Below are 26131 nucleotides of genomic sequence, written 5' to 3' on the forward strand. Positions count from 1 at the left end.
CGAAGTAGTTATTTAGAATATTCTTTTTCTGTGTAAGTGGTGAGAATTCTAGGGAACAAGTAAGAAGGTTTAAGAGGTGGGGAAAGAATGAGAATAGGTGAAATGGGGACGAAGTGGTAACGGGAACAAAGGGGAAATAAAAGCGTGCAGGTAGTGCATGTGCATGATATGTGTTATATGTTTTTCATGTTCCGTCTATTTGTTTTCAAGAATTGCAATTGATTTGTTGATAAAATTGTATACATGCAAAAGTGAACTGTTGAATTTGGAAAGGCAATAATCACATTAGTAACATTGCATACTGACATGTGTTGATAGATATATGTGCACATAGAAACTATCAGTAATTGAAAGACCCGTTATATATTGTTGATCTAGAAGGAAGGACGAGTGGGTGGAGGGGTGATTAGAAGGAGACTGAGATTCAACCAAACACACAGGCACAAGGAGAACCATCATCATGGGGGGAATAACACCACTAGCCCATATTTGTCAACACCTTCCGCTATACAGTGAAAAGATACAAAAGTACCACGATCAATGGTTGACAGAGATAAAAGGAGATAGTGTGACGCCGATTTGGCCAGAAGGTGGGTCATTCGATAAACGGGTGTTAGATTTAGTGTCCACACACTTGTTAGCAAGATATAAGGGGAAACAGTTACAAAATAGAAGAGAAGTACTGGACCTGTGGCGAATGTTCGAGGAGGTTACACCCACAGCAGAGGTAGGTAAAGAAAGAACGAGTGAAAACCCAAAAACGCAGGAAGAGGCAAGCAGAACGCCAAAGGGCGAGTGTGCAACCACTACAGCTGAAGGTGACGCAACTAAAATATATCCCTTAATGTCAAGACCAACAGTAGGGTACAGCGAGCCTCTATACGTACCAGCATGTCTCACCCCCAAACCCTCAAACCGAGCGGTAGCTACAGCACCACCGCCCTATGATAAAGGAGGTTTGTATGGCCCGACAAGTGCACCCCATGTGAATTTATCACACTTAACCGGAGAGTTAGACCACCAGCTAGCACATGCGCAGATGGAAATAACACGGCTGGGAACATTGTGCGACAGAGGACAAATGCTGCCGGGGGGAGGGGAGATACCACCATTGTCTACGGCAGATCTCACACCTTCAATAAACACAGCAGGGGAGATGGCACCAGCAATCTCAGAGCCGGCACGATCAATATCATCACAGGGGACACACATAGCAAAAGGGCGAGAAAAATAATGGCAATCAGGAGAGTTCCTGTTTCATCTAAATGACAAACCAGTGAGGATTATACATCCATCCACCCCAGAACGTCAGCAAGGGGAAGGACAAGAGGAGAATTACAAACAAGAAACAGAGATAGAAGAGGTGTGGAGTGATCTAGACGAATATGAAGGAGTAGCGGTTGTACGGTCCCCACTGCCGCATCATTTCGATGACATGGATCCGCGATCAACCCCACGATGGCAGGGTAGATTAAGACAGCGAATAGGGAATATGTTGGTAAGTAAAATAAAGAAAGGGACGGTAAGTAAAACAGGAAAGAAATATAATTTACAGATGCCGTTGATACACAAGGGGGCAGGTAGGCCACACTACATTCCATGGGCCCAAATGGATAAAAATAACTTGTTGAAAGTTCTCCCCCCACTATCGGGAGGAGCTGGGAAATGGATAAACGCGTTCGAAAAACACACGGCAGGGGTGCCATTAGCCATAGGCGATGTAAAAAGTTTGTTAGTATCGGCAGTCGGCGATCAGGCAGACCCAGTATGGGAAAAGGCAGGATTCCCAGGAGTGACGATGAGTTGTGACCGCCACGATGGATCACCGTTCAAGAACGTTTGAGCGCAAGTAAGGGACGCATTGCGGCGCACGTTTCCAGACATTGCAGATGTACATTTAGTGATGCAGTGTACAATGGAGGAAAACGAGGACCCTACGCAATTCATACTATGAGTGCAAGATTTGTGGAGAAGCGAAACTGGCACGGCGTGGAATCAGTCCACTGCCTTGTTCTATTTTATCATCAAAAAGGGGCTCCCGAAGGAGGTACAGAAGGCCTTGGATAAAATAGCTGGGATAGAAGCCAAGGGTTGGCCTGAGATTCAGAGTATAATTGTACACCACTGCCGGAGGATCAAAGAAAGGGAAAAAGAGATAGCACAGAAAAAGCTGGCAGACGAAGCGAAACTGGTGCAGAACAAATTGGTGAAGGTCGCCACCGTAAACGCCAGCGTAACCACAAACAGAGCAAACGAGGGAGACGAAGGAGCAGGAAGTGGGCCAGTGACAATAGCAGCATTGCGGACGGCAGGAGAACAAGGTCCGTGGAACGGAGAGGAGTCATAAAGCGGACAACAGTGGAAAGAAAGACCGGCAAGAGGAAGAGGTGGGTATCGTGGCCAGAGAGGAGGATTTGGAGGTATGGGGAATAGAGGATTTGGTGGGCAGGGGATGAGAGAAGGACCGCAAGGGTCGTGTTGGAACTGTGGGAGATGGGGAGACTATTTAAGAGATTGCAGAATGCGGCCTTCAGGGTATTTCCAAGGGCAACAGCCCATGGAAAATGAACAAGGATGGGGATGCCCACACCCAGGTAGCTCCTATGGGTTACCAATGGGAGGGGCAAGACAACAAGACCAATGTTATAACAAACTCCAAATGCAGCAAAGACAGCCACCCCTGCATCCACATCACGGCGCACAGCAACCCATGGCGAGACAAAACAAGGTAGGCAATGTGAATAGTAACTGTTTTGCAACGGCTGCAAATGGCGCACATGCGCCATTTCGCGGCGTAACAGTGGTCGGAGAATCAGGTGATTCCGTGACGACGGTTACTACACTTCCGCGACCGCAAGGTTGCGGAAAGAAGGGCCGATTACGGCACTTGGGTCGCGCGCAACACACCGAGGCGGAAACGGAGTCACCGCCGTCATGTATACACCCACGCACATGGACTTTACGCCACAGAAAACAATGCTAAACCCGTGTCCGCCCCCGCCGACACGGAAACACCGGAAGCGGAAACACCAACACCGGAAGCGGAAACACCATGACCGCGGGAAAAAAACGGAAACAGAGAGGCGGCCATCATATAAAGCACAATCCACTGCCATCCTCAGACACCACAGGTCAGATTACCTCCCTGAGACTGATAACTCATCGAATGGCATCCAGCATACCAGCACGCAGACAGCGAAAGCCGCGCTTTAGTGAGGCTGAGCTCACAGTTCTGGTGGACCACATTGTTGAGCATGCAGAAATGCTCTTTAGTGCAGACCAGCGGTGCGCTACTCAGCAACGGCGCAAGGAGGTGTGGGCGGAGGCAGCACGCAAGTGCACAGCGGTCGGTGTGACCACATGCTCTGTGAAGGACTGCCATAAGAGGTGGGATGGCCTCAGGCTCCGGGTGCGCAACCTCATGACTGCACACCGCCAACACAGCACTGGCACCGGTGGAGGCCCTGCATCCCCTGTCAAGTTGCAAACGTGGGAGGAGCGTGCAGCAGTGTCATGCACCTCGAAGGCATCCACGGCATAGGAGAGGCAGAGGCAGGAGTGAGCCCACCTGCACATGCTGGTAAGTGCACATAGTACAAAGCCATAAGTGTGAATGGAAGTGACCCTATGGACCCATTCACAATGCCCCCAACCCAACAGGGCAGGAGTGACCCAATGGACCCACTCACAATGCCCCCCCCAACAGGGCAGGAGTGACCCAATGGACCCACTCACAATGCCCCCCCCAACAGGGCAGGAGTGACCCAATGGACCCACTCACAATGCCTCCCCCCAACAGGGCAGGAGTGACCCAATGGACCCACTCACAATGCCCCCCCAACAGGGCAGGAGTGACCAATGAACCCACTCACAATGCCCCCCCCAACAGGGCAGGAGTGACCCAATGGACCCACTCACAATGCCCCCCCAACAGGGCAGGAGTGACCCAATGGACCCACTGACTGGCCAGATGACAAGTAACACATCCCCAAAACATGAACCCTGGAAATGCACACAGTGCGTGCCTGACTGGAAGCAGACACACACACACCTGAGTGCATCAATAGTCACAAGTGCGTACATGCAAGTGGTCATGGATTATCATGTCGGATGCATGTGATGGACACATCTAGTAACATCACACAACTAACAGCATGCCCTCTGTATCCCCACAGTCGAGACAAGTGACAGCGACGGCCAAGAGGCAATGCAGCGGCCACCTGCACGTGCCCAACTCAGCACTTCTGCCCAGGAGGATGATGCTAGCTGCTCCAGCACACAAGCACCGGCTGCATCAGGCACACCGGCTGCATCAGGCACACCGGCTACATCAGGCACACCGGCTACATCAGGCACACCAGCATACATCACCATCCCCATGCAGGCACCCACCCTAGCCCCGGATGATAATTCGCAGCCCATCTGCACAGCTGAGGAGGCTGCATCAAGTGATGGAAGTGCCCCGGCCATGCAGGCCGAAGCAGTACAACAGGGTGAGGGGGACAACGTGGATGAGGTGTCACCCATCCACGGCCTACAGTTCAGCCCCCAAGAACTGCACAGCCCCATGCGCTCCCCAACTCCCTCCATGGCTGAGCTCAGTACACGCTTGCAGCACTTTGAGCAACAACAGGCCACCCTGACGCAGCAGGTGGAACGTCAGCTGGAGGAGGCCAGGCTGCAGTGTGAGGAGGCCGTGCATCTGCGGGAGGAGGCCAAGCTGCAGCGTGAGAGCAATGCTACGTTGGTGCTGAGGCTCTCCAGGTCGATTGGACGATTTGCGGCCACCATTGTCACCCTGGCACGCCATGTCAGGGAAGGGAACAGTGTGCAATCCAGCACTGCTCAGTCAATGTTGGTAGCCCAGCAGGCGTTTCAAGGGCGCTTGCCCACAGTCACACCGACAGTCACCTAAGCCAGCACCACCCCATCCAGCTCTGCCACTGCCAGGACACGGAGGCGTTCTAGTTGGCTAACTGGAGCCGCCAGCAAGGACACGACATCGCATAAGCGCCCCCGCAAATAGTGGCATGTGGGGATGCCAGTCGACATGACATTTGGGGACACCATGGGTGTAGGGGGTGGGTACGTTTGGGTGGTGGGGGAGGTCCATTAGGGGATTAGTTGTTTGGGGCCTGGTTGGGGGTGTGTACGTTTGGGTGGTGGGTGGGCACGGGTGTACAGCTTACCTACCCAATGCACTTTCTTACCTGGTTTATTGAAAATACAACACCTTTGAAAAGTACCATAATGAGTGGACATCTGTCATTTCATATGCAGTACAATTAAAGGGTATTTCCGGTCTTAAATCTTTATTGTCCCTACGGGTCGGCCATGTGTTTTTAAACATTAATCGGTCGATCATAGTAAAATTTGCTATGGACCTTACCCGACCTTTCGTCCACTAAACAAACAATAAATCTCACTTTTACATAAATAGACAATTATCTCCATATTTATGGTTCTCTAGGGCTGCAAAGCACGTGGACAATATACAAAGATGGAGTGTAAAATTCAAGTTCTCAGGGATGGCTTTACACAGAATGTTGCAAAGTAAGAATGTATGCACGTTAACAGTGAAGGTCAGCTGCTTCGATTTATTGCTCGCGGGCCGGAGTGGCCCACGACTCGCAGTATAAGGTTCTACTGTTTTTTGACCTTGACAGACAGGCACCATGCCTAAAGACTTCTTTTGAAGGAGGGTTGCAATAACTTAAGAGATGATAAGGATGAAATTTCAGAAACGAGACCGATTTTCATGTTTGTTCACTATAAGAAAGATCGTTGGCACAGACAGAGTGGTATTTAGGGACTGCATTACGCCTAGACAATGGAAAATGCAAATCCAATGTAAGTAACCCTTTAGATGATTTCATACCGGAATATATTAAAAATAGCGTAGCGTTAAAGCCCGGTTAAGTTGTACTTGTTCGTTCAATGTGGCATTTTGTACCGCGCACTATCAATGCCAAAGTGGTCCCCTGGCGCTCAGGCGGCTCTGAAAAAGGCAGAGGAGAGGGGGTGGGTTAGTGGGAATGATGTAACATACTCCGTTGCACTATCCTCGCTAGCAAATAGTTTCAGGCCCAATAAATAAAATGAATAATTTTAATGAAGATCGGCTGGAGAGACTAATTTATGTTTTTAATACAGGTACATCCTTCCCTACTGCCAATGCCATCATTTCCAGACCCCGGCCGACGGGTTCTTCAGCTGCCAGGTGCAGCTCCATGTCAACAACTTCAGCACCCTGACCATTTTATGGGATGATCAGCAAGGACCAATATGCCCTTACGCGGTACTAGCGGCTAGAAGCACCATACCAACCGTTACAGTGGTGTAGTGCCTCGTTGTTGGAACAGCCTTGCGATTATCAGTGCGACCATAGTTCTTCTTTTATCGTAAACCAACACCCTGTGTACCGCAAAGGAACAGCGCGTGACTCAAGATGAACCTTTGCGGATCGAGAGCAAAGACAAATGCGAATCGCTGAATATTCTCTAAACATTTGACGTCAAATAAATGTACTTTACCAATTGTACAATCTTGCTGTTTGCTTTTAAACCACAGTTTCATATTCTGAATTGTGGCGCGCTTTGTTGTGAGATGATCTGTGTTGTTTTACGGGTTCTGTGTGAAGTCGCGTAGAAGTCGACTGGGCGCGTTTGGCTACACAGCCCAGTAACCTCACGGAGAGAGGCGGGGAATATGAATGCTTTGTTGATGTCAGGCTCAGGGGCAGGGGATAGGATTTAGTGCCGCAAAAGCTGGTCAGCCAGGGCGATGGGGCAAGTGATAGGATTATCACATAATATCGGCGCACAACAGCCTGATTTATCGTTTGTTTAGTGGACGAAAAGTCGGGAAAGGTCCATAGGAAATTTTTCTACGATCGACAGATCCATGCCTGAAAACACATGGCCGACCCGTAGGGACAATTAGAAATTGGTCACGGAAATACACTTTATTCATTTAGTGGCATCACCATATCCCTGAAATGCTGTGGATGTGCTGTCTCTCAAAAGTAAATGCGAATCAGTGCATCCTGTGCTCGTTTTCCATCTAGTGGAGCCTAGGAGGTGGTTGTGCCATCCCATCCCCATCCCCATCTCCATCTCTGTCACCATCCCCATCTTCATCATCTCCGTCTGGGGGCATTGGAATGTTCCTGCGCAGGCACAGATTGTGCAGCATGGCACAAACGAGCGTAATTTTACCCGTCTTCACTGGGCTGTGCAGCAGTGATCCGCCAGATCTGCTTAAACAGCAGAACCGGGCCTTCAGTAGTCCAAATGTCCTCTCAATCATGCCACGTGTGCGTACATGTGCCCTGTTGTACGCATCCTCATGCCTGTTCCTTGGCCTCCGTACAGGCGTCATCAGCCATGTCGTGAGTGCATATCCGGAATCTCCTACATGGGATGTAGATGTGGGAGACATGTTAGTGTTGGTAGTATCATGTCTTCATCAGATGCAGTGCAATCTTGTGTCATTGTTCATTCATGCGTATGTGTCATGCAGTGTTTTCACTGTTGGGTGTTAATCTTCTATGGCCATCATAGTGGGGGTTGGCAGCTGGACATTGACCAATGCATTGTTGTGCATGTGGCTTGTGAGTATGACATTGTGCAGTGATGTGCACACATGGCAGGGTCACTCCACAGTGATGATATAGTAGATGCAGGACGTCTCATGTACAGCCATCATGTGCATTGTGAGTGCTGTGTTGCATATTATGGGGGGGGTTTGCTGTGGCTCCAGGTGTGTGTGCCAGCAGGAGTTCAGGCTGTGTGTGTCAGGTGGCAGGGTGTGTACGGCCACACTGTGGCTACCTGTCATGTGTTGCTTTGTGAAGTTTGGGTTCTGCTGTCTATTCAGTGGATGGGCGGGGGGGTGATGCATGTGCAGTCGCAGCAGCCCACTCACGTAGCTCATTGCCCTGGTCACACACACACACCCCACTTACACAGGTCCGGAGCATTGGCAGCTGTATTCACCCAATAGCCATGTGCTTTGTCCAGCACAGCGTTCCATGTACCGTGGCAATGTTGAATTCCACAGTACCATTGAGTCATGGGTTGAGCCCGGGAAATGTGCGCAGCAATGTGTAATCACTTGCGTCGCATCACATACCATTTGTACATTCAGTGAGTGGTACTGTTTCCTATTGCGGAACACCATTTCAATTGCACGTGGTACTGTCAGCTCAATGTGGGTGCAGTCCACTGCACCTATGCAATTTGGCGTGCATGCTATGGCATGGAAGGCCAACTTGGTGGCAATCACCTGGGGGAGGGTACGGGGTAGGGCAGTCTGTTCAGACACATGGCGCAACAGGGCATCCAGTACCTGAACCAGGATTATTGAGAAACAGGGTTGTGATAGGCCATGCAGCTCACCGACTGTGTGTTGATAGGTACCGGTGTCAAGAAAGTGCAGTACAGACACAACCTTCAGGAGGGGGGGTGGCGGTGGGGGTGTCTATGTGGCTGCTGATGTCATCCTCTATCAAGCCAATGATGTACAGGATTGTTGGACGGTCCAGCCGGTATAATGTGTGGATCTGTCCTGGGCTGAGGTTCCAGGGTGAGGCCCTGATGCGTGGTATTGCAGGCTGCACCTGGTGCACCTGTGGCCTGATTCAGGACACCAGGCGCAGTTTAACATCATGTTCGCTGTGGCGGCGGTACCGCCACCGTGATCACGGTTTTACCGCCATTTTGTTGTCAGTGTTTCCATGTCCACGCTAGTTGTGATGCTCGCGGTGTTTCGTATTGCCGGCAACGGAGGGGTTTCCGTGCAGGTGGAGTTTACGGGAGCTTTAACTCCGCGGTGGCGGTTGGAGGTGGTGCTATTTCCGGGTTCGCAGTTCATGATTAGGCGGACTTGCGTGTCCAGTCCTATCCACCACCCTACGTGCAGAAGAGGAACCACTAGTGGGGGCCGAGATAGGAAACAAGCAGTTTATCATCATGGTAGATGCAGGAGCAGAAAAATCATGTCTTATGGAAGGGTGGTTTCCTCTCTCAGGCAGGAATTTGGAAACGCAGGGGTTCTCTGGGGCTATTTTAAAAGTTCCTTACACTAAAGATCTTGATATAACAGTGGGGGTGAACCATGCGCGCACCCTTACTATACCACGAAGACGTTCCAATCAATTTACTGGGCAGAGATTTGCTAAGTAAATTAAACATGACCATTTCGTTTACTGAGCGGGGAATAGTGTGCTCCACCCCAAGAGTATGTCCAGTACGAGCAATGTTGATGATTAGCACAGTGACGAATGAAATTGTGGTGCGAGGAATACCCATTGACATAACCATGTTTATTTAAGGCATCAAAGTGTTAGCCCGAGTGGTACCAGAGATAACAAGAAAGGAATGGAGAACACCATCAGATTTTATATTCCGCCCAATTGCGCACACAGATGTTGTGCCAGGCACGATCATGTCCATAGACATAGAGGCAGTTCAGGTATCAAGCAAACGCATTGTGGTCATAGGATTGGACACGCATGGGTGTGAGTGGAGAACTGTGTTATGCATAGACCCAAACATAATGCTAAGAGACATAACAGACGAAGAATTGTTCACAGATAATGAAAATTATGGGGAGATAATAATAGAAATAAGCATACCATGTGATATTATGATCCAGTACAGAGAAGTGCACAATCCCCTCATGGCCAGTGTTAACGTCCCATCGACAATATTTGAGGAAGACATGGTAAAAGTAGCACCTAAAATTTGGACTACAGGCCCCCATGATGTAGGGTTACTACATGAAGTAACACCAATAAAGATCAAACTCAAGCCAGGTACCATACCGCCGAGAGTGAAACAATACCCAATATCCCGAGAAGTAGAGGAAGGGATTAGGGAAACTATAAATGCACTCCTAAACCAAGGCATCATAGTACAATCAAACTCCCCGTGCAACACAGCTATCTTCCCGATCAAAAAAGCAAAAGGAGGGGCATGGAGGATGATTCAAGATCTCTGCCCACTCAATGACGTCATTCAAAAAGAGTTTCCATTAGTGCCTAACCCGGCATTAATATTGTACAGCATACCAAAAGAATCAACATGTTTTACTGTGATTGATTTGAAGAATGCTTTCTTCGCCATACCACTCGACCCAGGATCTCATTACCTAACAGCATTCACATTAGGGAACAACAGGTATGAACATCGCAGACTCCAACAAGGGTATTGCGAAAGCTCTAGCATTTTTAACAGAGTGTTACGCGAAGATATTGGAAATATAGATGTAGAGAGCCCTATTATACAGTACGTGGACTATTTACTCGTCTGCAGCCAGACAGAAGAAAAGTGCAGAGAAGACTCCATAGCACTGCTAAATGTGCTAGCTACCAAAGGGTACAAGGTGGACAAAGGAAAATTGCAATACTGTCTTGCCGAAGTTGTATACCTCGGACAGCTAGTATCAAAAGATGGAAAACGAATATTACCAGACAAGGAAACTGCCATACATAACATGATAATACCAAAAACAGTGAAAGACATGCAAACATTTCTTGGCATATGTAACTATTGCTGAGCTTGGATCCTCGATTACGCGGCGTACACACACCCATTGCTGCAAGCGTTAAAAGAGGCACAAAAGAATAGAGCTCCAATAAAATGGACACAGGAAATGATGACACATTATTTCAGACTAAAAGATCTCATTGCCGATGCCCCAGTTCTTGCGAACCCAGATTATGAGAGGGAATTTTTCTTGTTCTCACACTGTACTGGTACGCTAATGACAGCGGTACTGACACAAAAGACATCACTAGGTCACAAACCATTGGCTTATTACAGCGGAACACTAGATCCAGTAATGCAAGGCCACTTTGCGTGCGAACAGGCTCTCGCAGCTGCGGCCTTCGCGATTGAAAAGAGTGCCACCATTGTGATGGGATGCTCAGTAATGCTTTATGCAGTGCATTCCTTATTTGCAATTCTTGAACGATCAAAATCAACCCTGACATCCCAGAGGGCAACCGCGTATGAAATAATAATTTCTAGCCCCATTGTACATGTGGTCAGATGCAAGACAGTGAATCCAGCAACATTTATTACAGAGCCATGTATCACAGAGGACATACAGGAACACGATTGTGCCACCTATGAGGGGGAGGGTGATCACATTCCAAAAGCAAGTGAAAATGCCCTGGAGGAGGGAGAAATATATTTCATAGATGGGTCGGCGTCAATAAACCCAGAAACAGGGGAAAAACATGTAGGGGTGGCGGTAGTGCGCATGGAGGAAGTTGGCTATTAAACGATTGTCCAGAAGCGCCTCCCATCCCATTACTCTGCACAGGCAGCGGAACTAACTGCACAGATTGAGGCATTGCACACAGCCAAAGGATGCGCAGTAACTATATACTCAGACTCAGCATATGCAATTACCACAGTCCATTCGGGGTTGTCACGATGGCATAGAAGGGGGTTCAGGCGGGCAGATGGCTCTCCAGTACAGCATGCAACATGATTGAATGAGTTAATAGATGCATTAGCAGTACCGTCGGTAGTGGCATTGGTAAAGTGCCCAGCCCATACCAACAACACAGATGCCATCTCATTGGAAAACGCGGCAGCCGACACGGCAGCGAAATAAGCCTCGTATTTTAATACAACACCTACAAACAAATGCATTGTAAAGGCGGCCAGTACAGGACCACTAGAAGAGGCCTACAGTAACACCCCAATAGTGCCAATAATAGAATTACAAAAGAGAGCACCAGAGGAAGAGCAAGAATTGTGGAATAAACGGGGATGTAAACAATTAGCTACAGACCTCATTTGGAGGCAGGAGACAACAGGAAAGGTGGTGATGCCCGTAGAATTACTAGAAGTAGTATTCCAACAGCTGCACTTCCCCGGCCATGTAACAAAACAACACATTGACGCAGACATCCAGGAACATTGGTTCATCCCCAATTTACAGGAACACATGTCAAAATTTGTTGTAGAATGCATAACATGTCAAACATACAACTCAGGGATGACATTAAGAACACTGCGTGGTACCCTGCCCAGACCAATAGGACCATTCAGAGAACTCCACATAGATTACGCTGACATGGGAGAGCGATGTAATGGAGCAAGATACTTGATTGTGGTGGTATGCCCCTTTTCAAGGTGGGAGGAGGTGGGTCCCTGTCCCCACCTAGATGCGAAGTGTGCGGTGAAGTTCCTGGTGCGGGAGGTATTCTCTCGATGGGGAATATGTAACATGATAAGATCAGACAACGGCACACACTTTGTGAATGACCTTTTCAAGGAAGTAACGTCACTCTTGGGGGTGAAACACAAACTGTGTTCCATTTATCATCCGATGGCAAATGGAATGGTGGAAAAGATCAACGGATTACTAAAGAGTAAATTATCAAAATTGTGTAACACATTGAAAAAAAACTGGGTGTATTGCTTACCCCTAGCACTGTTCCAACTCAGAACTCAACCATGTAAGGATCTTCATCTGAGCCCCCACGAAATTGTCACTGGGAGACGAATACACACACCACTTTCCCCAATCAGGAGAGCATCAGACGCACACAGGGCTGCCACAGTGCTGGGGGAGGAATTTAAGGAATACCTAACACAGTTGACGCGTGCAGTACGCAGTATAGCGTGACAAATTGCACCACCATTTACTGAGAATGTAGCAACAGATACTACAACACCAGCTACAGATAGCACAAGTGTGCCGTTGATGCCAGGATCACAAGTGTATGTTCGCAGTTGTGTAAGGAGATGGAATTCACCCAGGTTCCACGTCCCTTACAAGGTTATATATAGTTGTCAGATTCACCAGGTGAGTACCCTCCTTTCCCAACCTCCTCCTCACCTGAACCTTCTGAGGTGTTGTCCTTGGTTTCTGTGGTGGGTCTTCTCTTAGCTTTCTTGTCTTCGGCAGGCAACTGCCTTTGGGATGTCTTCTTCTTCTTATCGCGTAAATAAGGCCTGGCTCCCTCAGAGGCCACTGTCACGCTCACCTGATTCCCACGGAGGCGCAGGTCTGGCTTCGAGTGCTGATGCTTCTTCTATGGTGAAGCGCAGGACTCTGAAGATGGACTCACTGGCTCGCAGGAATATTCCCCTGTGCGTGAAAAGGGAGTATTACCTACTGAAGGAATAATGCTCAAGCCTCCCACTCCCTTCCAGCCCTCCACGATACCCTTCCTCGATTCCCCGTGAAGTCTCACCTTAGGGTCTGGAAGGATGAGTTCTCCATCCTGCTTCTGATGCAGGGGCGCGTTGAAACCCAGTTACTTCACTGGATTGAGGTTTGATGGGAGTTCAAATGAGCTTGACTACTCAGGTAAGGCGCTGTAAGAGTTCTGTAGCAAGTTCAAAAGTTCAAGCCTTGTAATAATGTTCATTGTCTTATTGCAGCAAGCGCTAATCGCTTATGTCTTTTTTCTCCTTAGGGCCCGGGGTTCAGAATGCCGGAGATATGGCGCCGACCCGAAGTGAAACGTGCAGTTCCAGTAAATGACAGGTAAGTTCTGGATGAGCGTTCGGGTAATGTCTTTGCATTCGCTCATTCAATGTCTTTGTCTTTTTTCCCCATAGGGGCCGGGGTCCGGAATGCCAGGAAGCGGCAGGACCCGAAATAAAATGGGAATGACCCAACAGGTAAGTCTTAGAAGGAAACTGAGCTTTTCCTATTCCCTTCCTTCTCTCACCTTGTGTTCTTGTCTTTTTCTCTCTAGGCTCTGGGAAGTGGCTGCGGATCCGGATGATCGCTGCTGAAGATGGAGGTGCCCAGGAAAGGTGAGTGAAATGCAGCGCTGCAGAGATCGAAGCAAAATGCTTTTAAAATGATGTCTTCCCTTTCAGGATCGTCGGTGTGAAGTCTCCGTGATGCAGCTTTAGCAGGTAAGGTCTTCTTTCTCTCCAATTCTCTCTTAGCAGGTGACCCAGGATGCTGACAGGCGTGGCTGAAGTCCAGATGCAGGAGCTGACACGGTGAGCATCCAGCTGCGAGGAGCAGAACAACGCGAAGCGTGAGTTGCTGATCGGGCGTGGTTTAAATAGCTTTGGAAGAAGTTCCAGGTATGTATCCTTCCACCGATCAGGTATGTATCCTTCCCCGACCACACCCAGGGGAAAGTAGGTCCACAGGTAAAGTAGTTCCATTCAGGCCTCAAGAGGGCCTGGATGTAGCAGCATGGTCTGCATCAGGTAAGTGCACCTTAAAACACTTGAACACATGTCTATCTTTATGAGCCTGGCGCCTAAGGCGCCAGGACAGGGGTCCAACATGAGCCTGGCACCTAAGGCGCCAGGACTGTGTCCAAAGGGCCCCAGCTTGGGCCCGCTGGCACTTCCCTGGGGGAAAGGATGCCTGCCTCTGGGGTTGCTGGGTCGGACCTGGCTCCTTGGAGGTAGGCATCATGACAGTACCCCCCCTCAAGGCCCCTCCCAAGGTTGTTCCCTCCGGGGGTTTTGGCTTGTTCGGAAATCTCCGGTGGAACCTTTGTATTAATCGAGGTGCGTGAACATGGTTACTAGGCTCCCACGATCTCTCCTGAGGTCCATATCCCTTCCAGTCAACAAGATAGAAGAGTTTGGACTTTAACACCTTGGAGTCTAAAATGTCTTTAACTTCGAATTCTAATTCCCCTTCAATTTGAACTGGGTCTGGAGGCTTGGACAGTCGGGTCCCTGGTTGTACTGGCTTCAAAAGTGATGCATGAAAAACTGGATGAATACGCATGTTAGACGGTAAATCCAGTTTAAAGGCCACGGGATTGATTATAGCCTTGATGGGATAAGGTCCTATGAATCTGGGATTGAAAGTTCGCGGGCCCTTGAGGGGTAAATGTTTCGTTGCTAGCCATACCTGATCTCCTACTTGGTAAGGAGGAGTTTTACTTCGGTGCAAATCAACGTTTTCTTTATACTTTTTCTTGGCTTGCTGTAAATGAGTTGCAGCTTCTTTGAAGGCTTGGGTTATTGTGAAATGCAGATGATTTACTGCGGGCATTTCCAGGGTCAGAGGTGGATCTAGATCAGAGGTCCGAGGATGGTGACCATACAAAGTATAAAAAGGAGTTTGTCCGGTTCCAGAATGCACTGAATTGTTGTATGCATATTCTGCGATCCAAAGGATGTCTTTCCAATTTAACTCGGATTGGTGTAACATGCACCGAAGATATTGCTCGAGAGTCTGATTGGTTCTCTCGGTTTGTCCGTCGGTCTGGGGTGGTGGCTGGTGGATAGCCGCACATCTATTTGTGCTAGTTGGCAACACTTCTTCCAACAATGGGAGATAAATTGACTTCCACGATCCGAGACTAATATGGAAGGGAAACCATGTATGCGAACTATATTCTCCAGAAATTCCTTGGCCAAGGTGGAAGCTGAAGGCAAATCTTTTAAAGGGATAAAGTGGGCCATTTTGGAGAATAGATCCACAATTACAAGGATAGTGTTGTAACCAGCACAAGGAGGCAGGTCAGTTATAAAGTCCATTGACAAGGTGTGCCATGGTGCCGGTGGAATATCCAAGGGTTGAAGTAGGCAACGGCTGGCATTTTATTTTGACCCTTGTTTTGGACGCAAATTCCACAAGACAAAACAAAAGACTTTATGTCTTTTCTCCAAGAAGGCCACCAGAAGTGGCGTTTGATTTTTTCCTCCGTTTTAGCGATACCAGGGTGTCCTTCTATTAATGATTCATGATGATGGGCAAGAACAAGTTCTTGCAATTCTTTACTAGGCAGAAACAACCGCTCCTGGAAGTAGGGTAAGTCATCCTTAACGGTGTAATGAGGACCCTTTTGACTCCATTCCAGTAAGGCTGAAGAGTCTAGAAGTTGTTTTACTTGCGTTTGGATGTCCTCAATAGTTTGCAATGAAGTTAGGCCTAAGATTCTTTGTTCTGGTATGATTGGCACAGGTTCTAAACTCGAATTGGGTTCTTCCATGCCAATCCGGGATAAGGCGTCCGCTTTACCATTCTTGCAGCCAGGGCGATAGGTAATTACAAAATCAAATTCCGCAAAGAATAGAGCCCATCGGAGTTGTCGTGAAGATTGAGCCTTGGCCGTCTTTAAATACTGTAAATTTCTGTGGTCCGTAATTATGGTGATGGTGTGTCTTGCCCCGAGAAGGTAGTGACGCCAAGCCTTGAAAGCAGATTTAATAGCCAGTAACTCTTTGTCGGTAATTGCGTAGTTGATTTCAGGAGGAGAAAATTTCCTGGACCAAAAGGCCACAGGGTGTAGTTGGTTAGTTTCTGGGTCTCTTTGCGACAGGACAGCTCCCATGGCCGAACTGGATGCGTCGGTTTAGACAATGTAAGGGAGATCTGGGTGCGGGTGCTTCAATATAGGTGCAGAGGTGAATTTGGTTTTCAGGTCCTGAAAGGCTTGTTCGGCCTCAAGAGTCCATTCAAAGCGTTTGTTTTTCTTTAGGAGAGCTGTGATGGGTTGGACTGGTCGGGAAAATTCCGGAATGAATCTTCGATAGAAATTGGCGAAGCCGAGCATGCTCTGAACTCCCTTCACCGAGCTAGGAGATGGCCATTTGAGGATGGCGTCCACCTTTCGCGAGTCCATTTGGACTCCTTGAGGTGTCAGGATAAATCCGAGAAACTCCACTTCTGTGGTATGAAAAACGCATTTTTCGAGCTTTGCAAATAGTCTGTGCTGGCGCAATTTCCCAAGAACTGCCCTAACATGTTTTCTGTGATCGGATTCTGAAGAGGAGTACACCAGGATGTCATCAATATAAACAAAGACACAGACGTCGATAAGTTCCCAAAGAACATCATTCATAAAGTACTGAAAGACGGCAGGTGCATTGCACAAACCGAAGGGCATCACCTGATATTCGAAGAACCCAAATTTGGTGCGGAATGCAGTCTTCCACTCGTCGCCTTCTTTCATACGCACCAGGTGATAAGCTCCTTGGAGATCTAACTTGGTGTACACACAAGCGTCTTTCACCTGGTCGATAAGCTCAGGGATCAGGGGCAGAGGATAACGATTCTTAATCGTTATTTGATTTAGGGCGCGATAGTCTATACATGTTCTAAGGTCGCCCTCTTTTTTCGGCACGAAGAACAGAGCTGAGGAGACAGGAGACTTGGACGGGAGAATAAAACCATTGGCTAGGTACTGGTCTAAATACTGACGCAAATGTAGGTTCTCAGGTTCCGTAAGAGCATAAATCCTACTACAAGGTAGTTGAGCATTGGGTACCAGATCGATTTGGCAATCGTAAAACCGATGGGGAGGTAACGTGTTAGCCTGTTCCTTCTGAAAAACGTCTTGGAATTCTTGGTATTCAGACGGTAGCTGTACAGGGGTGGAAGTTGCTGACGCTAAACCCATAACTGGATTTCTTGGGTAACAATCAGGAAAACTTATCTTCTTTGCTCGCCAGTCGATTCTGGGATTATGTGTTTCTAACCAAGGAATTCCAAGAATTACTTGAAATTGTGGGGCCTTGATCACATCAAACACGATTGCTTCCCGATGTCTATCCTGACCCACCAGTGTCATTTCAACAGTGGAATGCGTTACAGGCCCTGAGGCAATTTCGGTTCCATCTACTGTAGTAATGACATCTTGGGTTACTTTTGGGCAGAGAGGGAGCTTAATCCTGGAAGCCAATTCACAGTCTATGTAATTTCCAATAGCTCCACTGTCGATGTATGCTTTTATAGCATGCAACAGCTGAGGCTGTTTTGGGTCCACTAGCACCATTGGCATGACAAAATGCGAGGTCAAAGAGTTTGTTTTCAAGCTCGGCAAGCGGACCCCTACACTTGTCGGGCTAGGTCGTTTCCCGAATAAGGTGTCAATAAATCGTTATCAGTGGCTCCAACCACCTTCTTCGGTGGTTTAACCGGACAATTTCGAAGAAAGTGACCGGAAGTCCCACAATACAGGCAAAGTTGCATTTGCCGCCTTCTCTCTCGTTCCTTCTGTGTTAATGGTCCTTTAACACCGCCGATTTGCATAGGTTCGGATACGTCGGTACTCTTGGAGTTAGAGTGGGTTTCGATCGGTACTCGGGTTTCGTACTTGAACCAATCTGCTTTTCTATTTTGAAGTCTGTGATCAAGTTGAACCAACAAGTCTATTTTATTTTATGATATTTTTATTGGCATTTGGCATTTACAGTTATATTCCGGACCATTACAATCATGGTTTGTATCAAGCATGAATTGCATACCACTTATGCCATATTAGTTATGAATAACATTGAACAGTGAACGAAACAAACAAGAGGAAAAAAAAAGGGAAAAGAAACAAAGGAAGTGAAAGTGATAACAGTGACTGTCTCTTGGTCTCTGAGTTATTATGGTCTTTGCTTGTGGAGGTGAACCCCAGTCTCTATTCCGTTGGGCTCTGACTGGTCTTTGAGGTGCGCGGAGGGGGGGGTGGCTTGTGCAGGATGAATGCGACAGTGCACAAATTTGGCCATTTTGACATTTGTGGGTGGTTGATTCAGGGAGGTTTATAGGTCGACGAGAAGATCATGTCTCTCAGAAGGGTCTTCCAGGCCTCAAGTGTGGAGCTCGAGTCTTCACCACCCCGATTACTTCCCTCCTCCCATGCTCTAGTTTCTGCTATCGTCCATCTTTCCATCTCCCTGATCCAAGGTTCGTACCTGGGGCCTGCTGGGGATTTCCAGGCCATTGCGATCGTTCTTTTTATCAGCACACATGCTATGTCTATTAGTTTCATCAAGTGCTTGACCTTGCTTAGCCTCGGGTAGGTGCCTAAGAGGCACTCTTTCGGTGTCCATTCATATATCTCCAGGCCAGCTTTCCTGCAGGTCTGTTCAGCAGCGAACCATAGTTTCTGAGATTTAGGGCAGGTCCAAAACATGTGGATCATGTCAGCGTGGTCAGAGGGGCACCATGGGCACATCGGGCTGACTCTGTCATTGAAGGTGGATATTCTGTGTGGGGACATGTAGGTCCTATATAAGACATTGAGCTGTATTAGCCTGAACCTGGCGTTCCTGGATATCTCCTTCGGGTATGCTAGGGCTCTAGACCATTCTCCCTCCGTGATTTCGGTCCCCAGGTCAGATTCCCATTTCTCTTTCAAGCGTGTACTTCTTGGGTTCGATCTGTCGTTTATTTGGGTATATAGTCTTGATGTTGGTTTCCAGCCGTCGCTGACTCCGTGCATCTCTTGGATCAGGGCGTGTGTTTCGGGTTCCTCAGGCCACACATTACATTTCCTCTTGGCGATAAATTTTACCTTTTGGTACTATAGGTAGTGGCACGGGGTGAGCCCATCGTTTCCTTGTAGTGATTCAAAGTCTCTGAATTGCCCTTCGTCGAACATGTCTCCCCACGTGTAGACACCACAGTTCTCCCATCTTCTCATTATTAGTAGGTCATCGGGGACTACACATACGTCAGCAAGAATGGGAATCTCGGGTGAGTATAGGTGCTTCAAACCCAGCATAGATCTAATCTTTTTCCACACCTGTCGACCCACCTGCACTATTATGGGCGGGTCAGGAGGCCCTATTTTGTTGTTCCATATTAGCTCTTTAGGATGCAGGGGTGAGGTCAGCTGGCGGAGAAGGTTTGTCTCAGCCGAGGGCTCATCGCCTAGCCATTTGGCGACATGTGTTAGTTGTGCCGCCAAATAATATCTTTGGAAGTCGGGTAGTTGGATTCCTCCAGCGGAGTAGGGAAGTGTGAGGATGTTCAGTGTAATCCTGTGCCTGGTTCGTCCCCAAAGAAAGTCTCTGATCAGGGATTCTAGCTTCCTGAAGAAGGATGGAGGAATGTAGTATATTATGTTGGTGAAGTAGTAGAGGAATCTAGGTAAAATTATCATTTTAGATATTGCAGCTCTGCCCATCACTGATAGCGGTAGTTTTGACCAAAATTTGATGGAACTCCGTACCCCCGATAATGCGGCTTCAGTGTTGCATTCGTGAGTAGAGATTGGTGTATGCTTGATGGTGATGCCTAGATAGCGGAAGGACTCAGCTTGCCACTGAATCCCAATCACAGGTAGCTCTTCTGTGCTCTTTCTCCTAAGGCCAGCCAAAGGGAAGGCGGATGATTTCTGTCGACTGAACTTTATGCCTGAGTATCTCGAAAAGTTATCTAAGATGTCTAGGGCTATCAGGGCATTCATCTGGGGGTCTCGAAGGTATAGAAGAACATCGTCTGCATACAAGGAAATGATGTTGTCTGTACCGCCAATACTTATGCCCGCATCGAACAGCTGTTTCCTGAAATAAATTGCCACTGGTTCCAGGCCTAGTATATATAGCATTGGCGAGAGCGGGCATCCTTGTCTGGTTCCCCTCTGAATAGCCCAGGCTCCCGACACCAAGCCCCCTGTCTTGACTCTTGCCACTGGGTTACTGTAAAGAACCTTGACCCATCGGATGAAGTATTCGCCCATTCCAAACTCTCTCAGGGTTTCGATTAGCCACTCCCAGTAGATCGAGTCAAAAGCCTTAATGGCATCGAGCGAGAGTACTGCTAGGTCTTCTTTGCATTCCTCTGTCTGTGCCATTATGTGCTGGAGCCTTCTCAAATTGGCTGTAGTATTGCGTCCAGGGACAAATCCACACTGGTCCACATGTACCAGGGAACCAATCACCTTTGAGAGCCTCTTAGCGAGTATGGTCGTAAGAATTTTGCTATCATAGTTTAGGAGCGCAAGTGGGCGATATGAGTCACATTTTTCAGGTGGTTTTCCTGGCTTGAGCATCGGCACTATGAGGGTCTCTCTCATGGTGCCTGGTAGCGTGCCTGTCTCGAATGCCTCCATGTAGACTTTGTGTAGTATGGGAGAGAGGATCTCTTCGTATGCCTTATAGAACTCGGGGGTAAGGCCATCGGTTCCAGGGGTCTTGCTTGTGGAGAGGGACCTGATCGCGTCGGTAATGTCTTCGATCGTGATGACCTCTCCCAGCATATTTCTTTGCTCAGGGGCCAGTTTAGGTAGGTCTACTTCTTCGAGGGTGTCTCTTATGTCTGACTCGGGTATAAGGTCGCTGTGAGCATATAATTCCGCATAGAAGTCAGTGAAGACCTTATTTATTGCTTGCTGTGTTTTGTGGATTGTACCGTTACCGTCTCTGATCTCTGTAAGGGCCTGCTTCGGATGTTCCTTCCGGCACAACCAGGCTAGTATCCTGCCTGGTTTGTCCGCCTCTTTATGAGCTTTCCTGGTGCGGGTAGAGAAGTCAAACTTCGAGAGCCTTTCCCATGCTGTTCTGCATTCCTCCCTGATTTCTCTCAGCTTGCTCTCTGTCTCAATTGTGGGGGGGGAATTGCTCTCGAGGTGCTTGATCTTTTCCTCCTCGGCCTCTAGTTCCCTCCTCAATTGCCTCCTGATTCCACCCGCCTCAGCAATCACCTCTCCCCTCGTCACCACCTTCAATGCCTCCCAGAGAGTACTCCATTTTTCTACTGATCCCTTATTGATCTCTATATACTCCTCTAGTTTCTCGGCCAGGTGGTCCTTAAATGCAGGGTCAGTTAGTGTCTCCACTGGCATACGCCACGTTGGGATAGGAGGTAGGGGGGGTCGCAGGCAGAATTGCACTATTAGTGGGGAGTGATCTGAGATTGATCTGCCCAGGTACTCTGCGGACTCGACCTGGGGGGTCAGCTCGTCGTTTATGAAGAGGTAGTCTATCCTGGTGTGCAGGTTATGGGGGGCCGAGTAGAATGAATATAATCTGTCTGTGGGGTGAAGGTCTCGCCAGGTGTCCACCAAGTGCAGGTCTTCAATCGTTCTGTGGAGGGCCAGAGCAGGGAGGTTATTGTTTGATCGTGGTGTGGTGGATCTATCCAATTCCACATTAATGACGCAGTTGAAGTCGCCTCCCCACAGGAGGCTATGGTCCCTGTGGAGCACGAGTTTAGCGCACAGCTTCTTGAGGAAAGAGGGTATGCCATGCTGGGGGAAGTACGAGTTTACTATGCATATACGGGTGCCCTCCAGCATGCCCCACAGCAGCAGATACCTGCCTTCGATATCCTGCTCCACCCCCAGCTGTTGAAATGGTGTGTCTGGGCTCACCCACGTGTACACACCTCTTGCATACTTCGAGTATGATGATCCGTAGCCTTGGCCCCCCCAGTAATTTGGTAACTTATTTGCAGAGTCGGCAGAGAGGTGTGTTTCTTGTAGGAGTGCAATTGATACCTTCTTCCTCTTTAGATAGGAGTGTATTCGATTTCTCCGAAGGTAGGACCCCAACCCCCTTACGTTCCATGTGATTACTCTAAGTTTTGGTGCCATTGTTTGGTTGTGTTAATTGTTGAGGAGGGGTTTACGACCTCTTTGGGATTTGTTCGCTTGTTGTTGTGAGCCATGGTCTGTCCACGATGAGTGGAGTGATTAGCTCCTGTGGTAAGTTTTGGGTTCGGTTCCATTTGGGCGGATGTTCTCAGAGTAAGGACAGTCAGAACGGTGATAACTTGTGTGAAACAGTTAAAACTTGTGCACCCAGCGACTGACACAACGGTGGAGTGCTCAGGTGCTCCCACGCTGCCTGTCCCAATCCGGGTGTTTGGCGCGGGTAGGTGTGTGCTGGCAACTGGCCTGCACTGGTCTTTCGTGGGGTTGAGGTCTTCGTCCATGCGTGGGAGAACGGGCGAGCCCCGCAGTCTTTTAGCAACTCACATAGTAGTTTTGCTTCTTAAGATTAGAGTTCCTTGCCCTCTCAGGCTATTGTAGAAGGGTACAAGCATCTGAGTCGGGGCGTGCAGCCCTCATCTTAGGGTACCTTCGCTAAGTTTCCCGTGTGGGGATTCAACAGGGGTATCAGCCAGGTTATTGTGTTCCATCCACATGTTAGCCGCAGCTGGAGTCTCGAGAAATATTGATTTTCCTTTGTAGATTACCTTCAACCTGGAGGGATATAGGAGCATATATTTTAGGTCTAGTTTCCTCAGCCTGGCCTTAACTGGGACAAAGGAGTTCCTTGCTCTCTGGACCGCCTGGGTATAATCGGGGTATATCTTGATTCTCGAGTTGCCTCGTGTTATCTCTCCTCCCTCCCTTGAGAACTTCAGGATCACCTCCCGGTCTCGGAAACTGAGGACCTTCGCTATGATGGGGCGAGGGTAGGAGCCTGGGGGCGGTTTCTTCTGGAGCGATCTGTGCGCTCTCTCTATGGCGAAGCCCTGCGAGAGGTTCTCCGCCCCGATCTCCTGTTGGATTAAGGATTCCACGAAGGTCGTCGGGTCATCAGTCTCTGTCCCCTCCGGTACGCCCAGTATCCTAATGTTGCTGCGTCTAGCGCGGCCCTCCGCTTCCTCGGACCTCGCCTCCAGCAGGGTTACCTTATGTTTAAGTTCTGCTAGTTCTGATTTCATGGCTGCCGATTCAGTTGCCATATCCTCTTGATGGGACTCCACAATGGTGACACGTTCAGTTAGGTTGCGAGCGTCTTGCCTTATCAGCTGGATGTCAGCTTTTACTTCCCCTATCTTCGTGTCTATAAATGATTTTAGTGCCTCAATCGCCCCTAGCAGCTGGTTATGTCTGGTGTCCGGGCTATCTCGTGCTGCTGAGTCATCTGTTGAGGTCTGGGCGGTGGGGTGAGATTTCGCCGTGACAAAAGGATCTAGGGTGGCATTTTTGGTTTTGTTTCTTGCTGCCGCCATGATGGGCTGTCTCAGTTCTGGTTGGGGACGCAAGGGGATTCCCGTCGGGGCAGGCGGCCTCTCACTTTTCTGGTCTGATTTCGGCGGGACGTAGAGGTGCGGGGATATTAGGCCCTGTGTGGGTCGGGATCTGGGCGCACAGTGGGTGTGAGCGCCCTGCCTTTAGTAGGACAGGAGAGGTCCGGGTCCTTCAGGGGGATAGCGTTGCCTAATGTGGTTAGCCGGGGGGAGTGCGGGAGCGGCCCAACCCGGGAAGGTCTCACCTGTGAGCGTTGTAGTTTAAGTGGATCTGGAGCCAGCCTCCTGTCTTGTTTGAGGTGTGTAGGTCTGCGCTGGTGGGGGGATCCGGTCCCCGGAGAATAGGCAGTCCGTCCTGAGCGCCCCGAGTCAGGAATGCAGTAGGTGGTCCGGAAAGTCCAGTAGTTCCGACTCGGTGACCCCCCTTCACAGTCGTGCTCCGGCTCCGTTGGCGCGAGCCCCAGCACCGAGCGCCCCGCTCCGGTCCGTGGTCGATGGGGTCTTGTAGTGGTCCACACCCCGGGACGGTAGGGGGCAATGATAGAGGCGCCTGGAGGGCTGGGATCTGGCCCCCACCGGGCGTGCGCTCCCTGTCCCGCTCCGGGGTTGTTCCGGGATCGTCAGATCATCACGGCCGCCATCTTGGAAGTCTCTTATGGGAGAGAGGGGGAGCCCGACCGGAGCGCCTCAGCGGGCCCCGGCTCTCCGTTTTTTGTCGGGGCAAGAAGTCGGGTGCAGCCAATCGCCTGATTTACGGCTGCACCAAAGGCTGGGCGCCGCAGAGAAGCCGCAACGCACGAAACGGGAAGCGACTGCGCGACTCGGCCAGACCCCGTGCACCTCTCTCAGGGGGCAGGGGGAGGCCGGGGCGAAGCGTCGGAGAAGTTCCCTGATCTCCGATTTCTGTCGGAACAAGTCGTAGGGTGCAGCTAATCGCCTGATGTACAGCTGCACCGAAGGATGGGTTGATTTGTTGGGTTTTCGGTACCCAGAACAGGATCGGACTGCGCGGCTCGGCCGGAGCTCACGGGAACCGCGTCCTCACACCATGGACATCAGGCCACGCCCCTCGAACCAACAAGTCTATGTAGTCCGCGCAGACCTGGGGTGGATCTACTATCTGAGCTAGAACATCCTTAAGCTCTCCGCGCAGGCCTCGATGAAACCATGTGATCCTTTTGTTTTCTGGCCATCCAGTTTCCACAACCAGTCTATTAAAGGTGGCAACGTAGGACAGAAGATCCTGATTACCTTGTCGTAAGGATAGCAGTTCGTTATCAAGGGCCAGTCCTTGAGAGTGTCGAGCAAACAATCTTTCCATGCTGGCCTGGAAACCCTGAAAATTCTGGAGAATGGGATCATCCTGATTTACCAATGGAATAGACCAATCGGCAGCACTGCCACTGAGGTAAGATAGTATAAAGGCTACCTTGGTCTGGTCGTTAGGGAAGCCCCCGGGTCTGCATAGAAAGTGTAAACGACATTGGTTCATAAAGACGGCATATTTCTTGGGATCCCCCGCAAAACGTTCAGGCGGGGCCAAAGGCATGTGTCCAGGTAGATTGATTTGAACCGGGTTATTCAAACCCATTGATGTGGAAGTATCTCCGGAATTAGGTAAAGGAGTGTGCCCTGCCTGGGCCTGCAATAACCTTTTGGCCAGGTCATCTGTTCTTTCCTTAGATAGGATCAGTTCTCTTTTGAGAGCGTTAGTCTCCTGGTGGGCTGAGTGCACTTCTGCCCGTAATTCCCCCAAAAGCTGGGCCAGCTGATCTGTCTCGGAAGTCTCCATAGCGTCCGGGTGGGAAATTATGGGTAGGCTTCGCGTTCTGTCACGCTCACCTGATTCCCACGGAGGCGCAGGTCTGGCTTCGAGTGCTGATGCTTCTTGTATGGTGAAGCGCAGGACTCTGAAGATGGACTCACTGCTCGCAGGAATAGTCCCCTGTGCGTGAAAAGGGAGTATTACCTACTGACGGAATAATGCTCAAGCCTCCCACTCCCTTCCAGCCCTCCACGATACTCTTCCTCGATTCCCCGTGAAGTCTCACCTTAGGGTCTGGAAGGATGAGTTCTCCATCCTGCTTCTGATGCAGGGGCGCGTTGAAACCCAGTTACTTCACTGGATTGAGGTTTGATGGGAGTTCAAATAAGCTTGACTATTCAGGTAAGGCGCTGTAAGAGTTCTGTAGCAAGTTCAAAAGTTCAAGCCTTATAATAATGTTCATTGTCTTATTGCAGCAAGCGCTAATCGCTTATGTCTTTTTTCCCCTTAGGGGCCGGGGTTCGGAATGCCGGAGATATGGCGCCGACCCGAAGTGAAACGTGCGGTTCCAGTCAATGACAGGTAAGTTCTGGATGAGCGTTCGGGTAATGTCTTTGCATTCGCTCATTCAATGTCTTTGTCTTTTTTCCCCATAGGGGCCGGGGTCCGGAATGCCAGGAAGCGGCAGGACCCGAAATGAAATGGGAA

The sequence above is a fragment of the Ambystoma mexicanum genome, chromosome 4q (genome assembly GCF_040938575.1).
Source record: "Ambystoma mexicanum isolate Mex_15411 chromosome 4q, UKY_AmexF1_1, whole genome shotgun sequence".
NCBI classification, from domain to species: domain Eukaryota; kingdom Metazoa; phylum Chordata; class Amphibia; order Caudata; family Ambystomatidae; genus Ambystoma; species Ambystoma mexicanum.